This window comes from Euprymna scolopes, chromosome 7 (assembly GCF_053919585.1).
Source record: "Euprymna scolopes isolate OS-2025 chromosome 7, ASM5391958v1, whole genome shotgun sequence".
NCBI lineage: Eukaryota > Metazoa > Mollusca > Cephalopoda > Sepiida > Sepiolidae > Euprymna > Euprymna scolopes.
This window is the reverse complement of record NC_136488.1, coordinates 39,718,140-39,733,984: the sequence shown is the minus strand read 5'-3', so window position 1 is coordinate 39,733,984 and position 15,845 is coordinate 39,718,140. Positions and strand designations below refer to the sequence as shown.

The following is a 15,845-nucleotide window of genomic DNA, read 5'->3' as shown; positions in this document are numbered from 1 at the left end:
AATAACTTAAAACATTGCATGATAATCAGGTGCTCATGGCTTTGTGTCACATTCAATCCTTAAGAAGTTGGTGGAGAGGCATGAGCAAGCCACACAATATACAGACCATAACATATTGTAAAATGAAGAGGATAGAAAACCCTCCCAAAATTGGAAGACATCACTTTGAAGTGCTTGACAATGTTTATCAATAAAATGACCAGGAAATTTAATCGATTCCTCAAGAGAGCAATGTTCAAAACTTGTGAAAGAAGATAATACAGCAAATGACTAACTCTTCCACTCAGAAGTGAGACTAAAAGAAATGATCAGGTGAAAGACCAACAGATCCCCACCTCTTCGATTTAATGACTCTATACCAAATTGTACAATATAATTTATTTCAAATCAAGTGATACAAGCTTATTGGACAGGCAAGAAAGAGGTCAGCAATGATATTTTGATGACCAAGTCCTTTTAACAAGTGTAGAAAAAGAGAAGAGCTCCAGCTAAAGGCATGCAATAACTGTGCAACATTCTAACGAAAATTGAAAGAAACGGTGAATCAAATTTTAAAATGTCATAATTCAGTAGCAGAAAAGGAAAATTCTGGTCATTTTGATGTCTTGTGTAAGGAAATTATGTAATAATTTGCAATTTATACCTTGTTTAAAGGTTGAATACACTTAGTTAAAAAGCAATTGAAATTAATTTTACAAGAATGCAATGTTTTCTATAAGAGTTCAGAAGAACAATGGAACTTCACCTTTGACTGATAGAAATGGAATGAAAAAATGAAACGATCGTCTAAAGAAATATATTCCTCAGAATGTGCAAATAGAATAAACCAATCTTAAATTTGGATTAAAGACATTAATGAAGATGTTTTGAACAGAAAATAACCAAAATACTTGACCTTTAAATTTAATTCTAGCTAGAAATTAAATTGTAAGTTCTCTCCTTACAAAAAAGAAAAAAACCAGATGCAGCTTCCATGAACAAGGCTTCTTTTAATATAATATCCTATCTCTGGAACAAGGTACCATACACCTGCTTCTCAGTTGATTACAACATAGTTGTCTTCAAGTCTAATATGAACAAATATTTAGTGAGCTGTCCTTTTAGATAATTATTTCCTCTAAAGTAGTCTTCTGCCCATCTCACCTAATTGTTTTTTATCCTCTCGAGTAGGTAAGAAGATGCCATTATAGGCCATCTGATATCTTTAATCCTTATCCTTGAGTTGCTCTATGTCTTGATAAAGGGTGACACATCAGGAAAGAAAACAAAATCCACAGTTTAAAGGTTTCAAAATTTTGCATGATCATTAAAAATCATTTTTTTAAATTCAGAATAAGAGTAGAATGGTTAGAAATTGTAGTTACGTGGTAACATTTCATATTCAAAGGTGATTTTCAAGAATTTCAAATTAGTGGATAGAGAGTCATTTGGGTAAAAGTTATAGTATGATTTATATCCTCACAAGCAAAGTAATACAGTATTTTCTGACAGTAACCCTATTGCATCAATGAAGCAAATTTTGTTTATTACAGGTGTTTAAAGAAGTTGCCTGTGTAAACTATGAACTCATGCATTTGAAGAAGAAACAGAGAGAGAGAGAGAGAGAGAGAGAGAGAGAGAGAGAGAGAGAGAGAGAGAGAGAGAGAGAATGTTCCAATAAAAAAAAATGGCGAACCTGTAAATAAAAAAAAAAGAGAGAGGATCAAAGAATCATTAAAATAAGTACAAAAAGATCAATAGAGAAGCCATTGTTGTAGTGAAAGCCCTTAATAACCTGAGCCAGATTGGAGGCGTGAGAAACAAAACTGTTGCTTCTTGGCCAGCAGCGAGAAGACAAAGTAAAAAGCAATGTTTGATTATTATTAATCATGTTATAAAAGAAAAAAAGAAAACTGCCGGCTAAACAAGTGAGAAGTATTGATTTCATTAGACTGTGTAGGGCAGGGGGGTGCAGGTACCCAACATGGCGGTAGTGAAGTAACAATAAAATATTAAAAGGATTAGACTTTTAAAACATTCACACACAACAGAGCAACAAAACTGGTTACAATCTGACCAGTGAGCTGGATTGACATAGCAGATAAATCCCATTTGCCTCTGTTGTATTTTAATCAAACAATTAGGGGTTTGGCAGGAAGAAATCAGATCTTTTATGATATGAATATCATCATGAGTGGGTTACCCCATCTCTTTCCAATGACTCACTCATAAAATTGCATTCAAACCATTCCATCTATCATAAATTGTTGGTCTGGAGATTTTTTTAAAAGTTAGACTTCACCAAGCCTCGGCATCATTTTTGCAAAGTCAATAGTTTTCTTTTAGCCAGATTTCAGGTGAGCGATGTGTAGTGTGTCCAAATTATTGTGTCTTCAGTAGGTTTCCCTCAGTTAATCTCATCAGTCAAAGAAATTTGCAGTTGGTAATGTGGCAAATCCACTATGAGTGTATTATTTGACAAAGACTTTGTGATCAAATACACTTATCTTGTGTACATTCACTGAACACCTCATCTAAGGTTTCAAAACCATAAACGTGATTGGGTAAAATGTTGCATTTAGTTGAGTATTGAATTTCCAACCTGGATCACAAATATGCTGAAGATGAATAAAAACAACATGAAGGGTTCAAAACCAACAATAATAAATGATTAATGATGACTCCCCCCCCCCTCGTCCAACAAGTGTTATTCACGTCTTTGTTGTTTAGTTATTTAATTGTAAAATTTATAACATATAAAAAAAATTTGAAAGTAAAGAGCGGAAAGAAACTTTTTTTTTCTGATTTTTATAATCACCATTTATCTGAAGGAGGATTGCACCATTTAAAAGATTTATAAAAGTGATGTGGAACTAATTTAACCCAATTATTTAAACCCCACTCCAAAAATAGCAATATAACTTAAAATTAAAGTGGATTAAATGCAAAAGTAAAGTGACATTTATAGAAGTAGAAGAAAACTGTTCATGATAGCATTTAATAAGTAAAAGGATTATTTGCTGAATCAGTTTGGGATGAACATGAAGATTACACTATTATTATTATTATTATTATTATTGCTAATAGTAATGACCATTTTTTAGTTTATCATTGTAAAACATCAATATAGTTTGTCTAAATCCTTTGTAATATTACCAATTAAGCAAAAAATTGATTTTTTTCAAAAGATAAAATCTAATGAGTGTTCCCCTCTCTGCAAACTTTTTCCCACAGAAGAGAAGTTGGGAGCCTGTTTTAGCTCTTTCGTTATTTTCATGGCACGTGCTCATCCGAGTTTCACTCTGCCAGAGTTTCACAAAAAAGCATTCGTCTGGCTACAACAACTATCAACAATTTCCTCTACTCTGTGCCTAAATCTAAATGCAAGCTTCTTTTTTTAGAACTGCCTGTTCTGCTAGTATGTTTTCCAGCAAACTGCAACATGATCATCTTCTATTCAAGTCCAATATAAACAAGTTCTTGTTGAACCGTCCCCTTAAATAATCAACTTCTACCCAATTTCTACCACTAATAATCACTATGCTGTTGACTCAGTGACCACCGTACACTCATTAACCTTTATCTTTGAGTGGCCTCCAGGCCTTGATAAATGATGATTCCCTTATCAAAAACAAAAGAAACAGTAAAACCTTTTTTGTAATGTCAAAAATAGCATGAGATCTTAAACTTTGTTCAATACAAAGGAAAAAAAAATAAAAAACAAATGTTTATAAAAATTTTTTTTTTCAAGAAAATTATTCAATTATTGACCTTTGGTCGCCATTTTGAATGTTTATATAAACACTGTACTGATAAACTAAAATTGTCTCTAATAATTTATTCAAAGATTCTTAAATATTTCTTCAGGAGAATTTTATTAGCAATGTGGCTGTTGAAAACTTTTAGGAAGAGAGTCGCTTCTTTGTTGAATTTTAGTTTTTAAAGTTTGTTTGTTTTTTTTAACAATAGAAAATGTAAAGTAATTTCAATTTTGATAGATAAGTCAGATGTAGCAGAAGGAATGTCAAAATTTTGATGAATACATGTCTATAATGTTGAGCCATTTGTTGCATTTACAAATTAAAAGGCAACCTTCCCATTCACAATTTGATTTACTTTCTTTCTCACTGAGGAAGATGTGGCACAAAAGCGAAAGGAAAGGGATAAGCCAGGGTTCCCCAAGATGTACTCTGGCTGTGCAAAATAGCCATGAACAGATCCAGCGGGCACTTCAGACAATCAGCAATAAATCAACCTTTAAGAGAGAAGGCAATGCCTTGGAGGATGCACCCGTTATTACAGAGCCGGACCATACCTTATCCTGAAAGAAAAGGATCTAGAACTGCCATGACAGCCCCTAATCTGTTAGATTGAGTGCCAAGAATGAATCTTTAGAAAGTATGATGGCAGCAGGGGCAACTGCATCTAATATACTTAGTCATATCTATACAAGTTATATCCAAAAGTTAACTAATTTTCAGATTGATTTACAAAACAAATTCATTTGTTGCTGTTTTTTTATTATTATTATTCAATGATTGTTTTCATTTTACTATTACACACAGTTCTATTAACAAATATGGTTTATGTTGTCGATAAATGCTTTTGGATGGAAAGAGTGGTTCCTTCTTTTCCAGTCAATTCTACTTTTAAGGATTGTGAGTCTTAGTTTTCTCAGGCAACGTCAGAACATGGGTCTTGCTAGTTTATATTAATTGAAGTGTTTTTACACCTTTTCTCAAAAAAGAATATATTTTAAAATTCGAGTTTAGTCGTAGTGCATAAGTGGTTGATTATATGTTTGGGTCATGAAAAATATTAGGGTTTTTTTTATTATTTTATTAACCAGCTGTACTTAGCTGGCATTGCCAGAGTCTTTTTTTTAACTGCTTTTTTTATTGTTTATTTTAACCAAATTAATTTTTAATACGATTTTGAAAGTTACATTTAATTATGGTATCGTTTGGGCATTATAGCATTTTTTAACTAAATTATAAATTTATGATTTAAATGTTTCCAAATCCTTTTAACAAAGAGTAACGAAGTCATTCATTTTTTCGTAACTATTTACAATAGATTAAAATGTCTGACTTGTTTATAAATAAGGCAAAATGCATTGTTCATAATTTATTTTCTTAAATAGAATATTGTTAAGTATTTGTGGTCCGCTATAGTATTTATATTTCAATAAATTATCAAGTAGCAAATTAGAATATTTATAAATTACATAGACACACAAGGAGTAACAATTTTTATAGGGATGATTCACAAAAAAATTTTTTAACACAATTGTTGAACAGTGAAAGGAAAAAGGAAAAACAAATTTAAAAAAAAAGAAAGGAAAAAATTGACCCACATAAATTAAGAGTAATTTGTAAATTTAATGAGAAAAATAAAATCGCTTAAAAAAAAAAAAGAGAAAAGAAATTTATGAATCTGTTAAGCTAACCTCTGTTCCAATTTACTTGCCTTCCCACGAGGGCAAAGTTAGAAACAAGGCCAATTTTTGATGCAGGGAAAATACAGCTCCCTAAACGGGGGCACTCTGGTTTGGAATAAAATTAGCTTTTGTCTATAGAACTTCTTCAGTGACCGACGACAGTATAGACTAAGTATAGCATCAAAACTATAACATTTGCTTCCTTGTCAAAAAGCAAAAAAAAAATATTTATCTGTTTTTTTTTTTACTTGTTCCGAATATTCATCTAGTTATATAAAGTTTTACATTTTAAGCAATGTAGTGGTTACAACACCATATTCAATATCATATGTTTATATAAAAAAGAGTTATATGTGCAAGTGTCTACACTGGTGAAAAATATATATTATCAAACAATATTTGAAAGAAAAAATGAAAAAAATAAACAACGGATAAAAAGCCAGGGGAATGTTGATTGTAGGAAAACTCAAAGTGATAATTTTAAAATTTTAAACGTATTTTAGCGATAATAATGATTAATAATCGTGTTCTACGGACACCTTTTCACTTAACGCAGAACGTTAGTGAAAAAAAAAAATCTTTTTATGGTTTATAACTTTACCTATAAATGAATATTACAAATTGAAAATTTGCTATTAAAAAATTTTTATATATATATATATATATATATATATATATATATATATATATATATATACACATACTAACATGGGCGCCCGGCGTTGCCCGGGTATTTGGAGGTGTATGTTGAGCAAAAAAAAAAAAAAAAAAAAGCGGTCAATTTTTTTTACCCCTATTATGATCCCTTAAAATTTATTGTTTTGGGCTCAAATCAAGTTATTAAGTTAGATCCATATCAAGGAACCTATATCTAAAATTTCAAGTGTGTAGATTCAAAATTGTTGGAGGAATTTAGTAGAGTTCTCAAAGGTCAAGTCGTTGAACTTTGACCCCTTAATCGCCAACTTTCTGGCCAAAAACTGATCACATCGATTTTCCCAAATCTCAGTACCCTGTATATCAAATTTCGAGCCTGTGGACTAAAAATTGACAGAGTTATTGCGTAGCGAAATGTACACACACAGACACACACACAATTTCACTTTTATAGATATATATTAAAAATCAGAAATACAATTGTGTGTATAATATATTTCTAGACAATCTTTTTGACCGGTGAACTAGATTATATCTGAGAATGTAAGAGAGAAAGAGGGAGAGAGAGAACATCAATTTACTGAAAACTTAGTGCTACTATTAAAATGACTAAACATTACTGACGATGGTTACTAATAATCTGATTACACTATTATAAAGGTATTTTTAGTTTAATTACCGGTGAATTAATGGCTTCTTTGGTTGAGGAAGAATCGGGGTGGGGTGGGGGTAAAGGATAGCCATGGTGGAGGGTTACTTTCACAAAATAACATTAGTATATTGCTACACGTTACTAATAGTACTGCAAAAATATAATTGAACGAATGTCTTCTTTTGTTATTGTTTGTAAGTAAAACGCAAGTTTATAAAATATCTATACGTTAGCCATAATAAATTGCTTGCGCTCACATGCAGCTAAGTGTAGAGAATTGATACGAACAAGTATTTTCTCAAATCACAAAGAAACAACATGTACAATGTAACTCCCTCTTCTAAAATGAAATTTTTTTTCTTAACCTTTTCACCACTTATCGAGGCCTGAAGGTCACTTGAGGATAAAAGTTAATGAATATAAAGTGGTAGTGTAGTAATCGTTAATGGTGTAAACTGGGTAGAATTTGATTATTTATGGGGACAGCTCAGCAAGAACTTGTTTACATTGGATTTGAAAGCTACCATGTTGTATTCAATTGGGAAGCAGGCTAGTGGAGCAGTGTTCCACAGGCAGACATTTCTGGGAAAGAAGCTTTGTTCATAGAATCTGTGTTTAGATTTAGGTGCAGTTAAAGAGTGGGGAAATCGCATACAGTGGTTGTAGATAGTCGAGTGTTTTTTTGTGAAAGTTTGGCAAAGGGGGAACCATATATAAGAGTTCAGTTGAGCACTTACCATGAAAATAATGATAAAGCAGGGACAGACTCACAACGTCTCTTCTGTGGGAAAGAAGTTGCAAGGAAGAGAAAAGGGCATCACCTACTAGGTTTCAAAGCCAGTTTTGAACTCTATCAAGGCTGGATAAGGCGTGCTGTGCAGTTCCTGCCCAGATATGTCAACTGTACTCCATTTTGGGGCGCAACTGACTCTTATACAAATAAAGGATTTCATCAGTAGTGAAATACCTACTAGATTTTTCCAGCAATCTTAGCAACAGATTTGATGTATGTGTTCCATTTCAGATCAAGAGTGAAGGTCAGTTCCAAAAGCTTGTCAAGGCTTGGAGCTTCCCCAAGACGAGAGCTATTCATTTCAATTGGTGCACGATGGGAGTGAGAGCAATTATGATGAAAGGAGAGAAGCTTGGTTTTTGATACATTAAAATTAACTATCCACCTTTTTCCCCATTGTACCACATTCTCAAGATCAGAATAGAGAGAATCAGAAAGATCTTGATCATTGCTGTCCTTTGAAGTGTTGCCATAGATTGTGGTGTCATCTGCATAAATGTCTACGAATTATCTATGAATGTGATTTGTGAGATCATTGGAGATCAAAAAGAGAATTGGATCCAGGATACAACTTTGAAGGACGTCAGCGTTAATACTATAAGTTTCTGATTTCTGCCCATCAATGACTACTCTTATAAGCCTATCAGAGAGAAAGAATTTAATAATTGAGAGGACATTTCCAGCTACTCCATAGCTGGTGATCTTTTGAAGCAGACCTTTATGCCACACTATCAAAAGCCTTTTATATGTCAAGAACTAATGCTCTAACAACAAAGCCTCTGTTGAGAGATTCACTAATCCTGTGTGATATTACAGTTAGTACATCAGCAGTAGATCTCACAGAACGGAAACCATATTGCATGTCACTGAGCAGGTTATTTTGCTAAGGTGGTTGACCACTTCTGTTTATCACACAGATCCAGCTACTTACTCATGACGCACAGGAGACCAATGGATCTGTACTGAGAGAAATATGAACGATCTCCAGAACTTTTAAATATGGGGAAGGCTGATGAAGTTTTCCGAGGTGTTTGGAAGCATTTCTTTTTAGCACAATGTTTAGACAGCTTTGTAAGTATGGGAGCTAGTTCCGGTTGAAGCTTTTTGAGCACTATGACTGGGATGCCATTGTGACCAGTTGCCTTACTGGAATCAAGGCTTTTGATAAGCTTGGCAACATCATGTAAAGATATTTGTATGTCGCATAGTGTGTTTTCAATCACAGGAGAAAAGACTGCAAAGCGTAAAATTTGCTGCAACGTTCTTGGTAAATAGTTTTGCTTTGTCAGATGCTGACGAAATTACCTCAAGTCTATTGATGATGGTAGGGATAGAGAACACGTTTCTCTTCAGGACCCTGTTTGTTATTCACCAAAACTTGTACGAACTAAGCCGCTGCTCGGCTACTTTCGAATTGATGTATTGAGCATATGAATCTCTTGCATTCTTTATTACTCTTTTACAATGGTTGCTGGCAGTTCTAAAGGTGGCTTTAGTTTAATAACATCTATTAACGTTGGAAGCAACGGAAAAAGCGATTTCTGTGCGCAATAGCAGTGGCACATTCTGGAGTAAATCACGGCTGGCTGTTGGGCTTTTGCTAAAACTTCTATCGATTATACATTATTTCTTTTAAATATACATGCTTAAATCAAAAGTTTAATGTTTAACCTTTAAATGGAGGGGAAGGTCTGTTTGCCATGTAAATTAGACGTCAGAAAAGATCCCACGCCCAGGTAAATTAAAAAAAAAAAATGTTTTCTCACATTAACCTAAATTAAGTTTTCGGTTTAGTTCGGTTCTAATTCTGTAAAAAACAGTTATATAAAGGTTTAATGCTTAATAGTCTGAAGAATTTTTTTTTTTTTTAAATCTATATAAATAAAACAATAGAATTATGTGCATGTGAAAATAAACTATTAAACTATTGGTCACATAACACTGAAATTAACAGGAAATAGTAATCAGACACCAAGAGCGGTTTATAACTAGTAAAATCTTAGTTTGGATAAATAACGTATATAGAAATATGTCAGCAAGTTGAAATGCAAACTATTCATTTCAACTTGTCAACATATTTCTATCACTTTTGCGCATGCGCAAATTCATTCATAGCTTGAAGTGATTTAATTTTAAATCTTATCTATCTGTCGATAGCTCAAACGGCAGGAGACGTAGCTGGAGTGCTAAGTGCTTTGGTTTTGATTCTAACTGATGGCACTCAAGTTTTATTGTTGTCTTTTAAATTTTTTTTTTTTAACTTTTAAAATCAGTATTAAATAGAGAATTGACTCTAATAATAAATACGAAATTTGCATGAATTAAAATATATTAAAGTGTATTTACGACCGGGCAAGGACGGACGCCTCCTACCCCGCTAGTCGGTAATAAAAATACTTGGCGTAGAAGGGGGAGGGAGGGGTCTAGGTGTCGTCGATTTACGACGTCTTCCTGTGTACGGTTTTAATTCCTATTATCATCATTTAGGTCGTAATTAAGATGGAGTACATGTTTATTCATGTAATCCAATCGATGCTTGCTATTTTGAATTATTGTTATTAATCACAGGAAAACAACTAGTACTTATTATACTACTCGACTTCTCAACAAACAATGCAACAGTGCGCAACAAATTATCTGCCAAATCAAAACAACAGCTACTTAACTACTACGAGAGAAAGAATAACCTGGGTTAAGTAAGAAGAAAGAAATGAAAAATAAATAATTATATTAAAAAAAGAAAAGGGAAATATATTACCCCCCACCTCTTATCAGATTCGCATGTTCATCTCTGACCATCTTTTTTTTCCTCCACGACCTGTAAGAAATATTTACTTTTGTCTAATCTTAAGATTATTTATTTATTCATTAATATTAAGAGTATAAACTAGTAATGAGAATAAGTTAACAAAATAATTTAAATGTCTTCAAATATAAAACTGAAAGAGCCCGGCACAGGAAATTAACGCATTCGAGTTCTGCCAGGGCTAATACATCACTTTAGGAAAAATTCATATCATCCTTCAAGCTATGGATTAAATAATAGGGTAAACTAGACTTTCAAGCTTTGGTTGTGCAATTTGTCTAGGAAGAATATTTCGAAATAACACTAGTTTTCCTATATCCTGTATCCAGCCGTCCTGAACTTCATTCACATTGCTCAAGCAAGGCCTGTTCAAGAAAAGTGTGGTTGCAGACTGTGCAATCCTTGCTCCATTATAGACTCTTGGCGAGGGCATTGTCCATTGAGCCTAACAGGAAATTTCTAAGAAAAAAAAAAGGGGGGGGGGGGTAGACAGACCGAAGAAGCAAGCGTAAGCGTCACTTGCTTCTTCGGTCCGTCTACTTTTTTTTCTTTCTTTTTTCTTTTAAGCGATAGAGAAACAATGCGCAACAGTATTACTATTATATGATTACTGTTTAACATGTGATATCGTCAAATTTTAATACAGATGATGAGATACATGTATTGTTGTAGTAGTAGTAGTAGTGTTGATGGTTGTTGTTACTGTTGAAAAATTACCCCTTCTTCGCTGCTACTGCGGAATTCGGGGCCAAGACCTAGATCACGGCCAACGTAAAACAATTTATGACTGCCGTTCCTAGACACACACCCAGCTTTTTTCCTTTTTCAATGTAAAAAAGAAAGCAAATGTGCAAAATGATTACTAGAAAAAGTTCACGTACGAAGAAAACGAAGTTACTAATCTCTTTTGTAGTCAGGAGGAACCCTACTGCTGACCTGACTAGTGCCCCATGCCCCACCTCTTCTCTCTGTTCTGACCCACCCAGGAGTACCGAGTGCCTCTTCTGGTTGCCCCAACCTCCCATCCTACCCGAAAAAAATAGGCAGTGTGGAGGCACGTTCGCAACAAAACATACCTTGATGTGCGGACACACACACACACACACACACACCCAAAGAATAGAAAATGTGTAAATAAAACTAACCAAGCGACTGAGAAGATGGGCCATTTTGGGTCACGTTAAGGAAGAGCTTTTTGCAGGGAAAACCCTTTCAGGGAATAAATAAATTAAACTAAGCCCACATTGCATCATTTAACCCTTTCGTCGAGCCACAAAAAATAAATTTGCGAGTCAAATTGGAAATAAAAGAAAAAGGAAATTGAATCATTAAACGAACATTTAAAAAAGGACATTCTTTGTGGTCCAATTCTAACGATTAGAACTTTTAAGGAGAAAATGCAATTTCAACTTTAAAAATAATAATACTACATAAGGAAATATATTTCTTCTTTCTTTACACAATGTTTTCGTCGGTAGATCATAATACTTACACGATGTTTGTTATCATGAACGTCGGTAGATCATAATACCTTTAAAAAGAACACTTAATTAAATTGATAGCAGAACAATTGAAGAAAAAAAGACAAAAAATAATATAAAATCGCTTTAGTAAAAAAAAGTATACTTTTTAATAGGCAGCCATTTTGATTGCATGAGGGCCAAAAGAGTAACATGATAGAAGCAGATGGAAGAGGAAAGAGGGGGGGGGGGGTAGATAGGCAAAAAGATAAGAGGGAAGAGGACAATTCCTTGCCATCAGATCCAAAATAAAAAAAATAAACACTCAAACTTCAGACGTAAACGACAACGTTGTTATTAAAAAAACGCAAATCAGAAAAAAAAAGACATCAATAAAATTAGAAACATCTATACAGGCGTGTTTCTTTGTTTTGTTAAAAAAAATATATATATTTTTTGGTCTTTTTACAAATCAATTACTTAAAAAGAAAAAAAAGGTATCACTTTAATTTCCATAGGGCCGTCGTCATCGATGGCGACTGCGTAACACTGTATGGTTTATGTAGTAGAGAATGGTCCCTCCCTTCTTAGTAGCAGTTTCAGCTTTGTTTTCGTTTTACAATCCTTAATATTAAGACTACTTTTTCAAAACAAAAACACAATCCATTTATTAGAAATTTAATCACTAAAGCTGAAAACTTGAGATTTAATATTTTTCCCCAAATTATCAAATAATTTTTTGTTAATTTATACGTTGGAAAGATTTTAAAGTAAATTTACGGTCAACAAAACCATTTTTGGGTTCATTGGCAAGGTGGAAAATCCTTCCTTTTTGGGGGGGAGGGGGGGGTTAGGAGCCAAAACAAAGCATAATACATTACTTTGTCGCCTATATTAATTTTATTCTCGCTAGATATTACTTTCGCATTGGCAGTTTAAAGGCTTCAAAATCACTTTCGAATTTCGCATAATCTAGAGAAATCACTGATGACTACTTTTTTTTTTTTTTTTTCATATATGGAAGAAAATGTCCGGTGTTTACTTTATGCCCTTTCGATATAGGAAAATATTTTTGAAAGCTTTAAATTGGTGAATAGGAAGACATTTCTGGCTAGAATGAAAGTTTATCAGCTAAAATTGCTTATCAAGGTTCATTTGTGTTTCTAAAATACAAACATGTTTCGGTAGCGCCACTATGTAAATAAATAATTTTTAAAAAATAATCAAGAACTAAAGAAAATAAAACTATGGACAAAAATAAAATTTTAAAACCATAGGAGATAAATAAAGAAAAAAAAAAAGGAAAAAACAGAAGAGTTGAATTCATAGCAAGAGATTATTTTACACGAATAATAATCCAGGCTTGACTTACCACATTAATCTGTTTTGACTGGGCTTATTTTTCCACTCGTTAAAGTAACCGTGTGTAAGTGACAAAATAGTAAAATAGTTTTTTGTTACAAAATGAACAAAAGAAGCACGAAGAATATTTCACAGAAAAAAAAAGAAAATAATAAAAAGAAACAGTATAATAAGAGTAGATAAATGTGACGATTCTGAATATGATGGACTTATTCTATTACAACAAAGCTAGTCAGTAGTGGGAGCACTAAACATCATCATCATCATCATCATGAATTGCAGTAAGTGAGCAGCAGCAGCATAAGGAAAGGAAGACATCACATAGCGATAGTTTCTTCTTTTTTTTTTAAGTACTTTAACTATGTAACACTTTTAATGGATTTACTGGACGGTAAGAGATGAACAGGAGAGAGAGAATAAAGAAGAGTTACCTAGAAAGTTATGACGAATAATATAAAGCGAAAGTTATCTTTAAAATAAACTGCTAGTAGTAGTCGTACTGGCTCCTTAAATATTTATAATCAACTTAATTAGGCCCCGTTTTCTTTTTCTCCACCCTCTCTTCGGCCCACATGCAAACAAACATTGTAAGAGTCCCTTTAACTTAACTGCCGATGAAGTTAAGGGGGTTCATCTCCTGCGTCATAAAACTTTATTTGATGATGAAAATGCCCAGAAAAAAAAAATCGCACGAAACCTAAACATATTTGAAATGTACGGGTTAAGGTTGAAGCAGATATACACAGCCGTCCTGAAACCAGTTTAACTTTGGGTGTCAGAGCGCAAATAGGATGCACTCTGAATGGGTTAAAAATTTGCCGTGAGCGAACCCGTTGGCACAGGCAACCAACGATAAACTAATCTCCTCTTCAAGAGGAGGTAATACCTTGGAGGATAATATCTTAAAATAGAACAGAACCTTACGTCATTCTTATCCAAGAGTAGGGCTTTCAGCATAGGCCAGGTAAGAACGAACACTACGATTTTGATAGTGACGATGTGGCGTGTAATTAGCCTGTATGCATGGCTAGACGTTACGGATTTTTCAACCAGAAATTCCAAACCCGACCACTATTATAGTAGTCAACGTTTCACCACTAGGCCATCTCAGTAAACAAGAGGAAAGCATTCTTTGTTTACATTTACCGGTTCCAAAGGACTGTATTCTAATAAATAGTAATTAATTTTCGCTGGGTGGAAATCGTTATTTCGTTCCACGAGAGAGGTCAACCTACGAGTAGATTATTACGTTTTTGTGAGATCAAATTTTGAAATATATATCGAAGTTGATGAATCTCAGATTATCTCAAAAACACAATATTAGCAATGTAAATATTTTTCGAAGGTACAAAAAGACATATTTACGTATTTTTATGTTAGCAAGGGTATTCCTTTTCACTACTCCTAACATTAAAAAGCATTAATCACAGCAGAAAGCAAATTGTGAAAGTGAAAGTAATTACTATATTGTTCATATAAAAGGTAAATTTTGTAAAACGAGGATTGTGTAACAATAAATAACAATGTAAATTAATAAATGGCTTGGATAGCCATTGCATTAAAGAATTAAGAATCACATTTGTTCACGATTAAGACCGGTTTAAGAATTCAAAATAAATAAGGAAATATTGAAAATATTTAAAGGTAGTGTTCAGGAAACAAACCTATTCTCCTAGAACTAGGAATAAAAATTTGAAGTAAACAAGTTAAATATATATTTCTGCATTAAAGTTACAAGATACTGAATTTTACCCTTTTTTTTCTGTTTAAAATCCGAATAAAATTGAGAGTAAAAATATTAGCATAAAAAATGTTTTGTCCATGATTATTTTCCTATTTTTTCTAAAATAGTGATCTCTCTCTCTCTCTCTCTCTCTCTCTCTCTCTCTCTCTCTCTCTCTCTCTCTCTCTCTCTCTCTCTCTCTCATATAAGTGACCTTGTGGGTGCGTCTGTGTGTGGAACAGTCTCTACCAAACTACTCTGTCAATTTTGGGTTTACAGACTTGAAACTTGGTATAAAGATTCGGACTTGTAGAACAAATCAGATTTGGTTTTTAGCCGGAAAAAATAGCTGCTAATGGATCAAAATTAAAAAATTGGAACTGGGCAGTTCTAAGTCGACTTAATGTGCATCCTTTGAGTAAGCACAATCTACATTCAATGACGTTAATTTTTAAAGTTTTATTATGCATGTGCCCTTAAGTCATAGGGTAGCGAATGCCGCTAGAGACCTAAATGTTTTGGTTTCGATTCTAACTGATTGCACTCATATATAACTTTTCAAAGCATATTTTACGACCGGGCCACGCCAGGTGAAATGCTAGTCTAAGATAAATTTGTGTTTCTGTATTAAAAATAAAATAAATAACCGATAAGTCTTCAAAGAAGTACATTGATAAATTGTACAACCACTTTTGGAAGAAAAAACGAAAAAAGAAAAAAATGAAAAAAGAAAAAAACGAAAAAAAAACAAAAAGGGGAAAAGAAAAAAAGAAAAAAAACTAATGACGAAATTAAATTCACCACAATGTATTCGCGTTTCGTTCAAACAAATCAGCCAACTTAATTTGTTGTTAATAGTTTAAAAATGAATTACTTCGTCACTTTTCAAAATTTGAAAGGAATTTGGAGGCATTTAAACTGTCGATTAGAAACTAATTTTAAAAAGCTTTGGAGGCTAATTTTATTTTAAAAA

General features: G+C 33.1%; 1 protein-coding gene across 4 annotated transcripts in view; it reads right to left on the bottom strand.

Annotated features, from left to right (window-relative positions):
- Positions 1 to 15,845, bottom strand: part of LOC145279686 (FERM, ARHGEF and pleckstrin domain-containing protein 2-like) — a 324,554-nt gene that overhangs the window by 286,526 nt on the left and 22,183 nt on the right. For 2 of the 4 annotated variants that reach the window (XM_080130960.1, XM_080130962.1), the window contains exon 1: positions 13,160 to 13,438. The exons of the other annotated variants lie outside the window; for them this stretch is intronic. The gene's annotated coding sequence lies outside the window, so the exon portion shown is untranslated. Of the gene's footprint in view, positions 1 to 13,159; positions 13,439 to 15,845 lie in introns of those variants that run through there. 4 annotated transcript variants of the gene reach the window in all.